We start from the raw sequence: 13,718 nt of genomic DNA, 5'->3' as shown, positions 1-13,718 counted from the left end.
TGTGTGTGTGTTAAAAAAATTGTTTATGTACATATTTATTTCAGTTTATACCCCGTCCTCAACTCAGGGCAACTCAGCTGAATTTAAAAGTACCGTACCTCTCATTAAGCCAAGCAGATCTTAAAACCAGAAATTCTAGACAAGTGCCCTTTTCTGATTCACTCATGGATGAAGCTCTCACCCATTCATTCATTCATGTATTTATTTATTTATTTATTTATTTATTATTTCATGTATTTATTATATTTTATTTTATTTTATTTTATTTTATTTTATTTTATTTTATTTTATTTTATTTTATTTTATTTTATTTTATTTTATTTTATTTTATTTTATTTTATTTTATTTTATTTTATTTTATTTTATTTTATTTTATTTTATTTTATTTTATTTTATTTTATTTTATTTTATTTTATTTTTATACCTCCCTTCACCACAAGATCTCAGGGCAGGTCGCAGAATAAAAATACAAGTAAATAATTAAAACAAAAACAAAATAACGCGCGCCCTCCCTTCCCACAGACACATTTAGAAAGCTGTAGAAAACTAATCAGCCAAAGGTCTGGTTGAAGAGAAATGTTTTTGCCTGGTGCCCTAAAGTATATAATGAAGGTGCCAGGCGAACCTCCCTGGGGAGAGCATTCCATAAATGGGGAGCCACAGCAGATAAGGCTGGTTCTTGTGTTGCCACACTCTGGGCCTCACGTGGAAGAGGCACACGAATGCAAGACATTAGTCCTGCCCATCAACTGCCCCACCTGCATATGTCAAAGAGAAGTAGAGCTATGTGTCATCAGCATATTGCTGGCATATTGCCCTTTGCCACTTCCTCCTTATTCCACCACCTCTTCACCTGTATTGTCTCTCAGTATTCCAGATCCAGTTCCCTTACCCCAATCACTAACCAACCGTACTACCAGGGTATTTCGTTCTCTCTTGCATATCCACCTTCCAGAGCAGCAGTGATTCCCAAGGGTACGTCGGGCAGCTGCCACCCCTATGTGATGATAGGTAAGGAGCTCCTGGAAGCTATTCACAAATCTCCAGGGCAAAAATGGGGAACCTGTGGCTTTCCAGATGTTGTTAGACTACAGCTACCATCGTGCTTCACCACTGGCCATTTAGAGGCCCCCTGGTTCCCTGCCTCTGGAGAAAGAAAGGTGCTGGGGAAGAAGATTGATGGCCAGTGAGATCCTGCTTCCAAGGCTAACTGCTGAATCATAGAACTGTAGACTTCGAAGGGACCCCAAGGGTCATCTAGTCCAACCCCCTGCAATGCAGGAATCTTTTGCCCAATGTGGGGCTCAAACCCACAAACCTGAGATTAAGAGCCTCGTGCTCTACTGACTGAGCTGTTCTTGTTTATTAAGTTGAAGCTCTTAAGGATTCGAAGGGCTTTTTTTATGTAGGCCAACAAAAATATGCTCCAGCTTCCATTTTCAAGTTTCATTTGGCAAGGTTTTTAACCATGGGTTTCATGCATTTGTAAAATCCCAAACTGCTTTCCCTCCTCCCCCCCACCTTTAGCTGGTTGCTTGAGGTGTTCCAGGGATGTCACAGGGAGCCAGATCCCCAAACCTTTCTTAGCTATTAGGGATCGGATCTGCTCTGGGGCTGAACAGCTCTTTTGCTAACTGGAATAATGATGAAAGATGCACTTAGAAGTAGCCTAGCTAGTACTCTCCCCTCCCTACTTAAGAAGTTGTTGGGGAGCACACTAGGCACTTGCTAAGCACTTTCCAAATTATTCTTCTTATTGAGAATAGATAAATGCTGGCGGTAGCATGATGTGAAAGGAAGCACATTGCTTATCTGAGATCCTTAGATTTTATATTCCTTATCACCTTCCCCTGTCCTAGACTAACAGTTGACTACACAATATAAGTCAACAAGACTCTGAACAGCTGGTCAATGACTGGGCCTGTTGAAAATATTCCAAGTGAAATAAGGGGGAAATTTCCACTCTAAACAGACACACCACTGGGATCCTGCAGTACACTTTTAAAAACCAAGGTGCTGTATAGTATAGTATTTCCTCCAAGTGGCTCTCTAACCCACCTTTGTAACTATCAGGCAAAATTGGGACAAGATTCAGGTCAGTTTGGTGACTGGAATGGAAGGATAAATTTATGTATGAGAGCAAAGAATGATTCATTATTTACCTTCAGGGCACCTTAAGCACTTCATGGGGCTTGGGGTTGTGCTCAGTGATAGTCCTATGCATAGTAGGCCCATTGAAATTAATGAACATGACAAACTTAGGTCCATTGACCTCAGTGGGTTTAGCCTGAGTAAAACTTAGCTGAATACAACCCCTACAAAGTTGTCATCTTCTTCCTCACCACTTTAGCTACATTGGATTCTGTCTAAGTGGCCACTTATAGCTACTTTTGAGATGAAGTCTTGGTTGGCTGGCTTGGCTCGTAAACTGTTACAGAGCTAGTCAGCCAGCAAGTTTTCTAATACTCACCAGAGCTCAGTGGTGGATTTCTGTTGGTCTTTGAGGAACTTCAGTTTTGCCAGTTGATAGTAAGTGACAATTAGTCTCCCTCTCTGGGACAGATCCTGTGCTAATGCAGGGTCAGCATCACCTATAACTCAACCAGAAATGATCAGTTTTGGGGATGGCGTTGCTGTATTAAATTACTTTTCTCACATGATGAATAGCACAGACTCGGGGCAATCCTGAACTGGCGATGATCAATGGGAGCTTTGCTTTGGGATGTGGATTATACTCTAAAACTTCAACCTCGAAGAGCGTATTGTCTTCCAATTTCCAAAAGAAGTAAGCGAGTGAGAATACTGTTTCTCTGCCTCTTTTGTCTTAGCAGTATTAATACATTTACCCCAGAAGCTGAAGCCTCCATACAGGAGACAGTGGGAGGCACATCTAATATGCTGTCTAGTTCTGCAGGAGCAGAGGTACCACTGAGCAGTGTTTGCCTGTGCTAATTTGTACCTCACCTGTCTGTAAATTGTCACATCATCCCAAGAGTGACTGGGGAAGTGCTACATAAGCTATGGTTTTGTATGCCACATCTCTGCCCACCCGTTGGGTGAAGCATGGCACTGAAACTGCCCTGTTCCCAAGTTTATATGAGTGGATCAGCATGATGTATATACATCAAGCAAATGTGGGCCTACGGATGGAAGGGGCTGGCGAACATCTTGGGCACAAGCACATTTAAAGATCAGGTAGGGGGTTGGGCATACCTGTTGAATCCCAGGCCCATTGACTAGGTCTTAGGTGGTGGAAACAGCAGGAATTCTCCAGGTGACCTAGTTTGAAGCCTCAGAGGAAACCTGTTGTATGTACAGTCTACTCCCAAATCCAAATTTTCTCTGGCTTCTGGAGTTTCTTACAGCCACCCAGCATGTTCCATTTCCCCTCCTCCCTTCACGACTGTTTTTTATTTGCATGGCAATGGCCTTTCTCTCTTTTATGCTACCGTTTCCTGCGTTGAATGTCTGATGTAATATAGTTCCTATTGGACTGCCTTAAACTGAAATAAATGATTCCTTTTATTAAAGCACTGTGTGAGCTTTTATCTCGCGGCACAAATGATTTATTCAGGATATTATCAGATGTCCCCAAATTAGGAGGACAACCTAGAAAAAAAATTAAATCACTCTCAGGACGGAGAAATGTAGACTGTAATGTTGTTACATATGTGCTGAAAAAGGAATAAAGTAATGGAAATTTTTAGAAACAAAATCTTTACCGATGAAAGATTGTATTCTCTTTCCCTTCGACTGTTGCCCATAGACTGGCCTTCACCAAAGCGAGGTTTAACGTTTTTCCCTCCAATGTCCTGAGACATAGGTTCTCAAAGGGCCAAGCCCCCGCCGTGTGCGAATGTGATAAGGTGACGCCGGAGTCGCTCCAGCACATTATGTTCACTTGCCCCTTGTTCAATGTGCCACAGGCAAATTTGTTGGGATCAATCATACAGAAACTAGAGGGTACCCCACCAAAATTCCACCTTGCCCAAATCTTGCAGGACAAGGATACCCACACGACCCTGAAGGTGGCTAGGTTCCTAGTTGCTGTCCTTTCCCAAAAGCGACGCCAAGGAGCACTACAAGCAAATTAAGGCGTAGTATGCCTTTCCATTTTATAGTATTTTATTGTTATAGTGGTGTTTTAGCGAGTGTTTTTTTTTTTTTTTATTTCCCTACAGCACAAGCTGTTATTTAGGTGTTGTTTTTACCTGTATGGGCCTATGGCCGTAATAAATTTCTCAATTCAAAAAAAAAAATTCTCTTTCCCTATGTGAGTGACTGGGTTGTATAATTTATATATATGCCCACACAACTTGTAACTTAGCAGTAATTGCTACAAAATACATGCACTCATTAAACGCACTAAGCTACATAAAGGTTACAAAAAGCAAGTACAGGCTACATCATTACAGAAATGCATTCAAGCAGATCTTGAATCAAAATCCTAAAATCAAAAAACCCTTAGCAGCATTTTTACAAGAACCACAAGAAGGGGTAGGGACTACTGGTGTGATTTAGACAGATGTAGCAGTCCCAGCTCCTTCCTACTCAGATTTCATTGAGTATGAACATCCTATGAAGGTCTACTCAGAAATAGATCCTACTGGGACTTAGGATTGTGTGCTTAGGATTGCAGCCTTGGTATCTAAATTTCAAATTCATTGAATTCCAAAGTAATTTCCTACAAGAACTTGCTTTTGGCAGAATTCTCAAGACTAAAGAAAATGTGGAGAAGATAGAACACACAAAAATGGGGGAGAAGCTTTGCTATAAAAATCCGATCGTCACAAAAACTTCAGATTCTGTTATTATTCACTACAGAAACAGCCTATGAAATTGTACACATGTCAGTCCAGGTGCGCAAAGTACAATAAAAACCCTTTCAAGTCCTCATCTCCTTTTAATTGCATAATACTGTTATGAGTTTGGGGAGGGAAGTAGGTTGTATGCTGAGACCCTTCTATGTTCTGGGTCCGGAAAGTGCCAAATTTTAAACAAGGATTCAAATTCCTGGAATAGCTAGGCTTGCTTCCTAGTGAGGCGATAGCCTAGACCATTGAGGGAACAAAGGAGGTGGCTCTGTGCCAGATACCAAATGGATGGGGTCCCCTCCCTTGACTCACTGGTAGTTAGTTTAAAAAGAAAAAAAGCCAGAGTTGAGAGGGGAGAATTGAGCTGGAAGCTAGAAGCTAGAATCAGGAAGCTGGGAAAGCAGAGGGAGACAGCCATGCCTGATTTCTGCTGGAATCCAAAGCTGTGGCTATGGGGGAAGCAAGACCTTCATGCTCCATCATAGGCTCAGGTTGTATGTGCAAATAAATCATGTATCATAAAGATATCACCGCTCCCTCATTCCAGAGGAAACCTGAACCCTGGGTAAGTGCCTAGGGCCCTTGGAAACTCGAACAGATCAGAGATTGAGGTGGCGTCATGGATGTAGCCAAGGGGGGGGGCAGGAAGGGGCAGCTAATCAATAAAAATCAATAAAAATACATAGCAAACTGAGGTTCTCCCCCCCCCCAAGAAAAATCCTGGCTACGCCCATGGATGACATGCAACAATACCACGGCTCCTTAGTGTGCTAATTATCAAACTGAAAACAGAAGTTGCCACATAAGCGCTCAAAATAATTTTTAAACTTGATTCCTTCATTCATCAGAAGACAATCCAAATGTCTGTTGTGAGGCTAGTCAGTTGTTCCAGCTCATATATGCTTATTCGTGATAAGCATACTGATTTTCAAAAATTGACCAATAGGTGAATTCTTTTTCATATGCAGACAAACAGTGGGAATATAACCTGCAAATATGTGGAGAGGAATCCTGCCCTTCATCCTAGTATGGATACTTACAGTGGTTCATAAACTGAAAAGAGTGAGGTGATAGAAATGCTTTGGGCATCCACCCCCAAGCAAAGTTAACATGGTGGAACCAAACAGCTTTAAAAATCGATGCACCAAATTTGTTTGTACACTATAGCTAAGCAATTAAATGCTTTGGGGTCTTTCACTATGAAATTGAAAGCCATCGGTGGTTTTTGTGATTAGTGTGGCATGCCTAAGACAACTGACACTATATTGAATTCACACAGGCAAATGTGTAATTAACATTCAAAAGGCCTGTGGCTGCTGGCAAAGTGTTGTGTTCCAAATACTGTTCCTTGTCGTGCATAAAAAGTCATCTATTTTTCTCTCTGTTCTGTCTTTGCAGAATGCTAATTCATGCCATAAGAAGTGTACACCCCATTATAGTACTGGGAGGGAAGATGCTGAGCTCCTGCAGCCCATGGGAGCATGGAAAGGATAGGAAACAATCGATAAGGGCAATCATTGTCAGCTAATATCTGAAACAAAGTCCTTTTCTTGGCATTCAAAATACCATCCACTGTTCTTCTCCCAGTAGAGAGCTGGGGATTCCTAAACACATACTAATAGGGGCTTAATATTTCAGGTCTTGCATGATTTATTTAATGAGCATTCAGAAAGATCAAGGATTGCTTCCAACCACAGCATAATGTCATTATGTGCCAGATCAAGTATGATCTGCTGGAAACATCATGACCCTTTAATTGGTCCCAATCCACGGGGTTCCATGGGGAGCTTAGTGCATCTGTGCGTCACCAGAAAAGCAGTCCACTTCTCCAAAATTCAGGGAGTGCTGTGTAAGTAGCTCTTGCAGAAGAAAACTAAATCAGAGAGTTCAGTAGAGCCCAGCCTTTAACCAAGTGCCAGGAAAATAGTTGTCCCTTAGTAGTGAAGAACCAATTAGAGTGGATTCACAGAACGAGGATTTCCTTGCCTTAAGCAACATATTGCAGGCATCTTCTTCCAGGTTTGGTTCCCATTGAAATTGTAGGTCAACAGAAGGCTGGCAGAGCTGAAGCCTTTCACTATAAACAGAAACATTTAAAGTCAAGGTGAAGTGGATGTGTGGCTGAAAGCAAACCCCACTGACTTCAGCGAGGCAGGCTCCCAAGTAAAGTGCGTGTAGGTTTGCAGCCTTAATCTCACCAACTGTGATTAAATAAAGCTGGTTCCATCCTCAGCTTTCAAAGGCGTAAAGATTAATATGATAGTAATGATGATGATGATTTTTTAAAAGTCGACCCACATGGTGGTCCTTAACAGAGGAGCCCACAACCAAGGGAGCTGATTAGGAATTGTAGCTTGGAGAAACTCTTCTCTTCAACTGGATGTCCTCCAAGGCCCAGGAAACAGATATCTCTTCCCTGAGCATAGAAGACGCAACAGTGGTGCAGCAGGCTTTAGACAACTTTCTAGAGACCATAATGTCATGGTGAAGAAGAAGAAGAAGAAGAAGAAGAAGAAGAAGAAGAAGAAGAAGAAGAAGCAGCAGCAGCAGCTATCCCTTCATCCTGAGGTTCCAAGGGAGGTCCCAACCATTATAAACAATGCTAAAAAACAGTATTATTTATTATTATTATTACTATTATTTACAATTCCAGAACAAGGTGGGTCCTTATTTCATAGAAATCTAATGTAAAGAGATTAAATCTCTGGACATGCTAGGATGGGTCACATTTTTCTGACCTCAGCCTCCGTCTGCCAGCTGAAGAGGGGAACATGCAGGCTGCCCAAGACACATCTGAAGAACAGGCAGCAGTCTTGGCAGTCTGAGAGTGGAAGGAGACACCAAGCTAGACAAGGACCATGATGATGCCAGGCTCAGATGCAGAAGTGGTAACTGAACCACCTAATAAGTATCCAGGATGCTGTCTACTGGAAAGCCCAATGCAGGGGCACAGGTTTAGAGACAGGGATGGGGAGATTACAGCCCATGGGTCAAATCTGTCCCATCCAATGTCTCAATCTCTGCCCCGCCCCTCACAACACTTTCCCCAGGCCACACCTCCTCCCTCACCAATATGCTTATTTTTGAGACTGGCCACACGCACTTCCAGAATGCAGGTTCCAATGGCTTTTCACCCAGTCCTTTTTTTTTTAATGCTTTGTGCATCCGCATCTAATCTTGACCCTTTCTATATGTATAAAAAAATACTGACGTGTGCTTTTCTTTTTATAAATCTGCCAAAGAATAAAATCAAATAAGGATTAAGGGGTTTTCTCAGGACAGTGGAGGGCATTTGTGCTGAGACCTATTGGTGGCGGCACTGACCCTTCTTCTGATAGGAAATGTTCTGCAGGAGGGGAGGACCAAAAATTGGGGGTTGAGGAGGGTCAGTTGCAGGGCGTGAGAAACATCCCTATTTTCAACTGGGAAATGTTGGAGGTACAGCAATCCAACCACTGCCACCACCCACTCTGATCTTGCTAAATCTGGTAGTAAATGATATCAGCAGAGTATTGTCACAGCTCTTTGGCTCTTATGTTCTGAGTGGTGCAAGAAGCATCACTGAATGAGCAAATGTGCCTTTCCTTTCCTTCCGAAGCGAGATGGGAAATGATGAAAAGTCAATCAAAATCATGTTGGCGTGCCGCTTGCTTACGTCAAGCAGATTCCTGCAGCGTTTCTTAAAAATGGCCCCTCTGCTGCTCTGCTTTGTGGCGTTCTGATTTATTATTCACGCCGAACAATGGGGATTGGATCAGAACAATTCAACTTGCTGGAGAAATTGCTTTGTAGTTATTGCTTGATTATTAGATTCTCTTGGTGATTAGGAGTATTGAGGCAGCCCCTGGGGCAGGTTGCGAAAAGCACTGCTTCGGAAAGGAAGGAAAACATGGCTGGGGATTTATATATTTAAATGCTAGCAGCCCTGTGCCCATTTAAAAGCAGGAAAAGATGAAAAGCTACTGGAAAGAGGTGCGATAAAATAAAATAAATCTGCAGTGAAAGTGCTGCTTTGTGCTTGGACTTCCTCTGCATTTCCATAACTGTTTTCCATTTACAGCAATGAGCTCACGAAGGAATTTTAAAAATGCAACAGCGACATCTACTTGACAGAGACTGACTCAGCACCATGTTTTTCAGCCCCAGGGAGAACCCCTGATAGTACACAAAAGCCCTGTGGGTCTTTCAGTAGAGACTCACGAACAGGTGACTCAATGAATTGCTGCCGATTCCTATTAAGGGACCAAACGGTATGGCTCTCCCGTAATAATGAAACGTTATGCTATTTGTTTGTTATTGGTTGTTTTTACAGATCTATTATAATGGATGATAAAGCTAAGCAAGATTATACGGGAGATTCTGACTAAACATTAGGAAGCACTTTCTGATGGCAAGAGCTGTTCAGCAGTGGAAAAGACAAGCTCTTCTTCCTTGGAGGTTTTTAAGCAGAGGTTGGATGGCCATCAGTCATGGATTCCGGAGCTGTGATTCCTGCATTGCAAGGGGTTGCGCTAGATAAGCCTTTGGGTCCCTTCCAACTCTGCAATTCTATGATTTGCAATTAGTGTTCTTATACCTGTTCTACAGAGTAGCATATAATGCATGTCATCGGTACTGTTCTTCAAAGCACAGTGAGTCCACATTGGTGTTTTGTTTTGTTTTTAAATGACAAAGTGCTTGGTCTGATTGAGTAGCCTAAGTTTGCCTCTAGCTCCCTCTTAGAGACTGTTGACATAGTTATTTGGGTCCAATCAACTCTGCCCGTGGTCCTGGGGTTACCTGGGACCTCGTCGGCAAAGCAACTTTTTCAGGCTAGCCTGAAACTGATCTGAAAGGGAAAAGCAAATGAGGGGGCTTACGGAGCAGTTCGAATAAGCCAGAATGCTAGATAAGCCAGAGGCTACAAATCCTGCAGGAGTTTGTGGGAGGCTGTGGGTGGCTGAGAGGTATATCACCACTGAGCATGGTATCCACATCAGAATGAAAACCGCCAATACGGTCAGGATCATGACAGTTGCTTTCCTGTTGAGCCGAATGCTTGAGGATGAGTGGACCACCACCATCTTCCTGAACCAGAGGGAATGGACGATTCTGGAATAGCACAGGACCAAGAGAAGCACAAAGGGGAAGAAGGCAACCCCACCAAAGAGAACAAAATACAGGTATGTTTGCCTCGGCGTCATCAAAAGCGTACAGTATCGAGCATCTTCAAGCACGACGACTCCTTGGTGTATCCAGTTGGGGACAGACACGGTGAAGCCCATGAGCCACATGACCATGCAGAGAAGAAACCTCTGGAGTGAATTTGCTGGGAAGGAGCAGGTGGGATGAACAACCGCCAGGTATCTCAGGATGGAGGTGACCACCATGCTGTAGAAGCTGCAGAACATGGTCCACATGGAAAAGCTCTGGCTGCTGACACACACAGCCAAGCCCATCTCCCAGTCCTCATAGACAAATGTGAGCAGCAGCACAGTGACATTGTAGAGGAGGAAGATCAGGTCAGAGATGGTGATGTTGACCATGAGAGTGTTGGTCATGGCAGAGATGGAGTTGGTGCTCCTGCTGCTCCTGAAGCCCTCAGTCAGGACCAAGAGCATGAAGAGGTTGCCAGCAAAGCCAACCAACAAGATGAGGCCACAGAAAGAAGCAAAGATGTATCTCAGCTGTGTCACTGTCAGGCCACCAAAGCTGTCGTCTGTCCCATGAGAAGAGGCGTTGAAAGTCTTGTTGGAAGCATGAAAGAAATCTTCGCTGGTTGTTGTGAGCTCCATTATTCCAGTGTGAGGATGAAACTGAGAAAATATGAATCTACAACAACAACAACAACATATCATTGTCCTGCCCCCTGAGTAATGGGTATATGTATATTAAAATTTGCCATATTAATGCATTAAACACAAATCACAGCAATAATAACAAAAATGATAGGATTTCAGATGTATGTTTTAGATTCTGCACTGAGCAGGCAGTTGCATGAGATGAAGTGCCCTTACAAGTCCATGAGTCTCTGTTCAAGCACTGCTTTCCATTCATGCCCCTGAATGGGTCAGCATCCCCTTACTCGGCTGAATCTGAGCATCTCAGAAGAAGCGTTGGGAGTGTGCACAAGGTAGAGACTTCCTTCCAAACATGAGCCAGCATAAGGGCACATCTCCTACAATCCATTGTGATCATAAGGGTCACCACATGTCTCCACTCACCAGCTTAACCCGTGGTTTGGACTGCAAAGGGACAGCAGAAGGTTAGCTTTGACACCAGTCACTGCCGAACCTAAAGATCAATCCCTCCCCACTACCACCACAAAGCAAAAGGAAACAGCTTTCCCCTTGAGTAAAATGTTCCTCCCAGTTCATTTAACAAGGCTCTAGGTACAGTATTCAGCAGCAATTGCTAAAGGGTGAAAGCTTACCAGGCCATTGTGTTTTATGGACAGACATCAGAGAGGGCACCAATTCACTTGTAAATCATTGCAGCTGGGTTGAGATAGAGATCAGTTCTGCAATTCCCCATATCTGTTCCCAGCAGATGGTGACTTATATTACTTTGCCTGGCTTGTGGGGATAAGATGTGTTCTCTCTCCCCCTCCCTTGTAGTCATTGTGGAGAAGGAGGCGGGGCTTGCAGAACAGAGACACAATATTCACATGTCGCAGCATGTGGGTGATCTATGGGTAAAGAGGGAGGGAAACAAAGAAGATATTTTAAGCTCTCCGGCAATACACAGAAATCTATTCCCCATGAAGATGCATGGTCCTTAGATATCTCTCCGGTATGGTCTGCAAGGGAGGTGGATATTAAAGCTACAGCCAAGACAAACCCACGTTCAGGAGATAAGCGTAGGTCTCCTGTACTTCTCTTTACCCACAGTATATGTTTGCATGTTCCGTGACTATCCCTGGTCTTCCTGGGTGGTGGAAATGGTGTAGGTAGACTCTAGTGTAGTCAATGTTCGCCACATGGTGTTGCACTACAACTTCCATCAGCCCCAGCCTACATGGCCAATGGTCAGGAATGATGGGAGTTGCAGTCCAATAACATCTAGAGGACACAAGGGTTACTAACATGTCACCTGTGGGCACTCTTGTTCCCTCAGGGTTTCTCCCCCCCAAAAAAACCCTAAGAGTAGAGCACTTGACAATAGGGCATCCCTAACGCCCAGAGACACAATTTTTTACATTGTGAGTGAATCATAGCAATTAACCTGAGTACTCTCTAAACAAGTTACCTAGGAACTGAACCTGCTTTAAGGAGATCTTGAATAATAATACAGTGCTCAAATAAAGGAATGTGGAAGCCACATCCCAGGCATGTGGAAGAGTGCTTCATGATCTTGTACTTACACTGTGAAAGAGGCATACACATCTCTCAGCTTTGTCAATGTTAGGTAAGCAAGGCCGGCCCTACCATTAGGCAGAAGGAGGTAACAGACCGATCTGTGTGTACCATGCAGCCTGCTTTGTGTCCCCTAACCTAGACTTCTGCCCTCAGATGCAATGGAGGATGCTTTCCTGTTACTAGTTTTGAAGTAAAAAACACAAAAACCTAGTGATCTGGGTAGCTGTTGTACATGGGATTGGGAGAAGTGCCAGGTGTAGTGGTTAGAGAGTTTCGGACTAGGAGCTGGGAAACCAGGTTTCAAGGGCCCACTTAACCAGGAATATCACTTGGGTGACCTTGGGCAAGTCAGTATCTCTTACCCTAACCAGCCTTGCAGGGTTGTTGTGAAGCTAAAACAGGGAAGGTGAGATATAAAAATAAATAAATACTGTCCTGTGCTTCAGGCAGCAAAATGTCATGAGCTGGTCCTGGGTAGGAGGACTCAGAGACTGACTGGGAGACTACAGCAGTGACTATTTCACTTGTTGCAGTAACCACTAGCTAAATTTGCAAACCAAAAGAGTGTGGGAGTGCTGCCTTGCTTCAGGAAGCAACTGAAAACGTTAACTTATCCCTTCCTTTGATTGCAGCCTTTGATTTTCAAAGTCCTCATACTTCACAGAAACTGTCGATTCCACTGAAGACTCTTCCAAAAGAGCATTTTTATTCAATGTTGTGATATGTGAACATGATACATCATTGGATAAATAATTGCACAGAGCTAGGCAGATAATCAGATATAAATATCTTTAATGGGTTTGACAGCCCCTTGTACTACTCCTCTGTAGACACAATTTTTGGGTCAAGTGATGATCAGAGAGTTTTTGGTTGCAACACACACCATATATTAAAAGAACTCTTATACCACGTTAGCAGTCACGGCTTCTCCCAAAGAATCCTGGGAACTTAAGAAGTTAAGGGTGCTGGGAAATGTAGTCCTTTGAGGGGTTTCCTAACAACTCCCAATACTCTTCTGAGATAATTCCGGGAGGTCTCTTCTTCCACAAACTTCAGCATGAAATCTTACGAAGAGGGGTTGTTCCTCTCTCCAGGGAAGCTCACTGAAAAGAAATGGCTATTCACTTGTCCCATGAACAGCAATTTCAATTGTGTTGAGTTTGGCTCCTGCCCACACCAGCTCTATGCTCCAAGCTGAACAACTTCTATGGCAGTCTTCTCAAAAGTAAGTCTCACCGAGTTCAGTGGGGATTACTCCCTGGTTAAGTGTGTATAAGAATGCAATCGAAACATGTCTGCCTAAGAGACAGCAAGCAGAAACATGTTTTAAAAACATGATTCCCTTTCCCCCATTTTTTTGTGAGAAATATAGAATTTGTTAGCAACCTTTGTAGGACTTTTGTGTTAGTTCAGAGTCTGATTAGTTAGTTCTCATTGATGTATTTACTATTGCATTTGTCTGGAATTTTTAACAGAAGAATTGTAAAAATAATTGTGCAGATTGTTGCTTTGTGAGGATGCCGCTCATCTTCCTTAAATGCCTGTTATGCCCTTACAGAATCAAGGT

The sequence above is a fragment of the Podarcis filfolensis genome (assembly GCF_964270895.1).
Source record: "Podarcis filfolensis genome assembly, chromosome: 6".
Lineage (NCBI taxonomy): Eukaryota > Metazoa > Chordata > Lepidosauria > Squamata > Lacertidae > Podarcis > Podarcis filfolensis.
Note: the sequence above shows the minus strand (reverse complement) of the source record.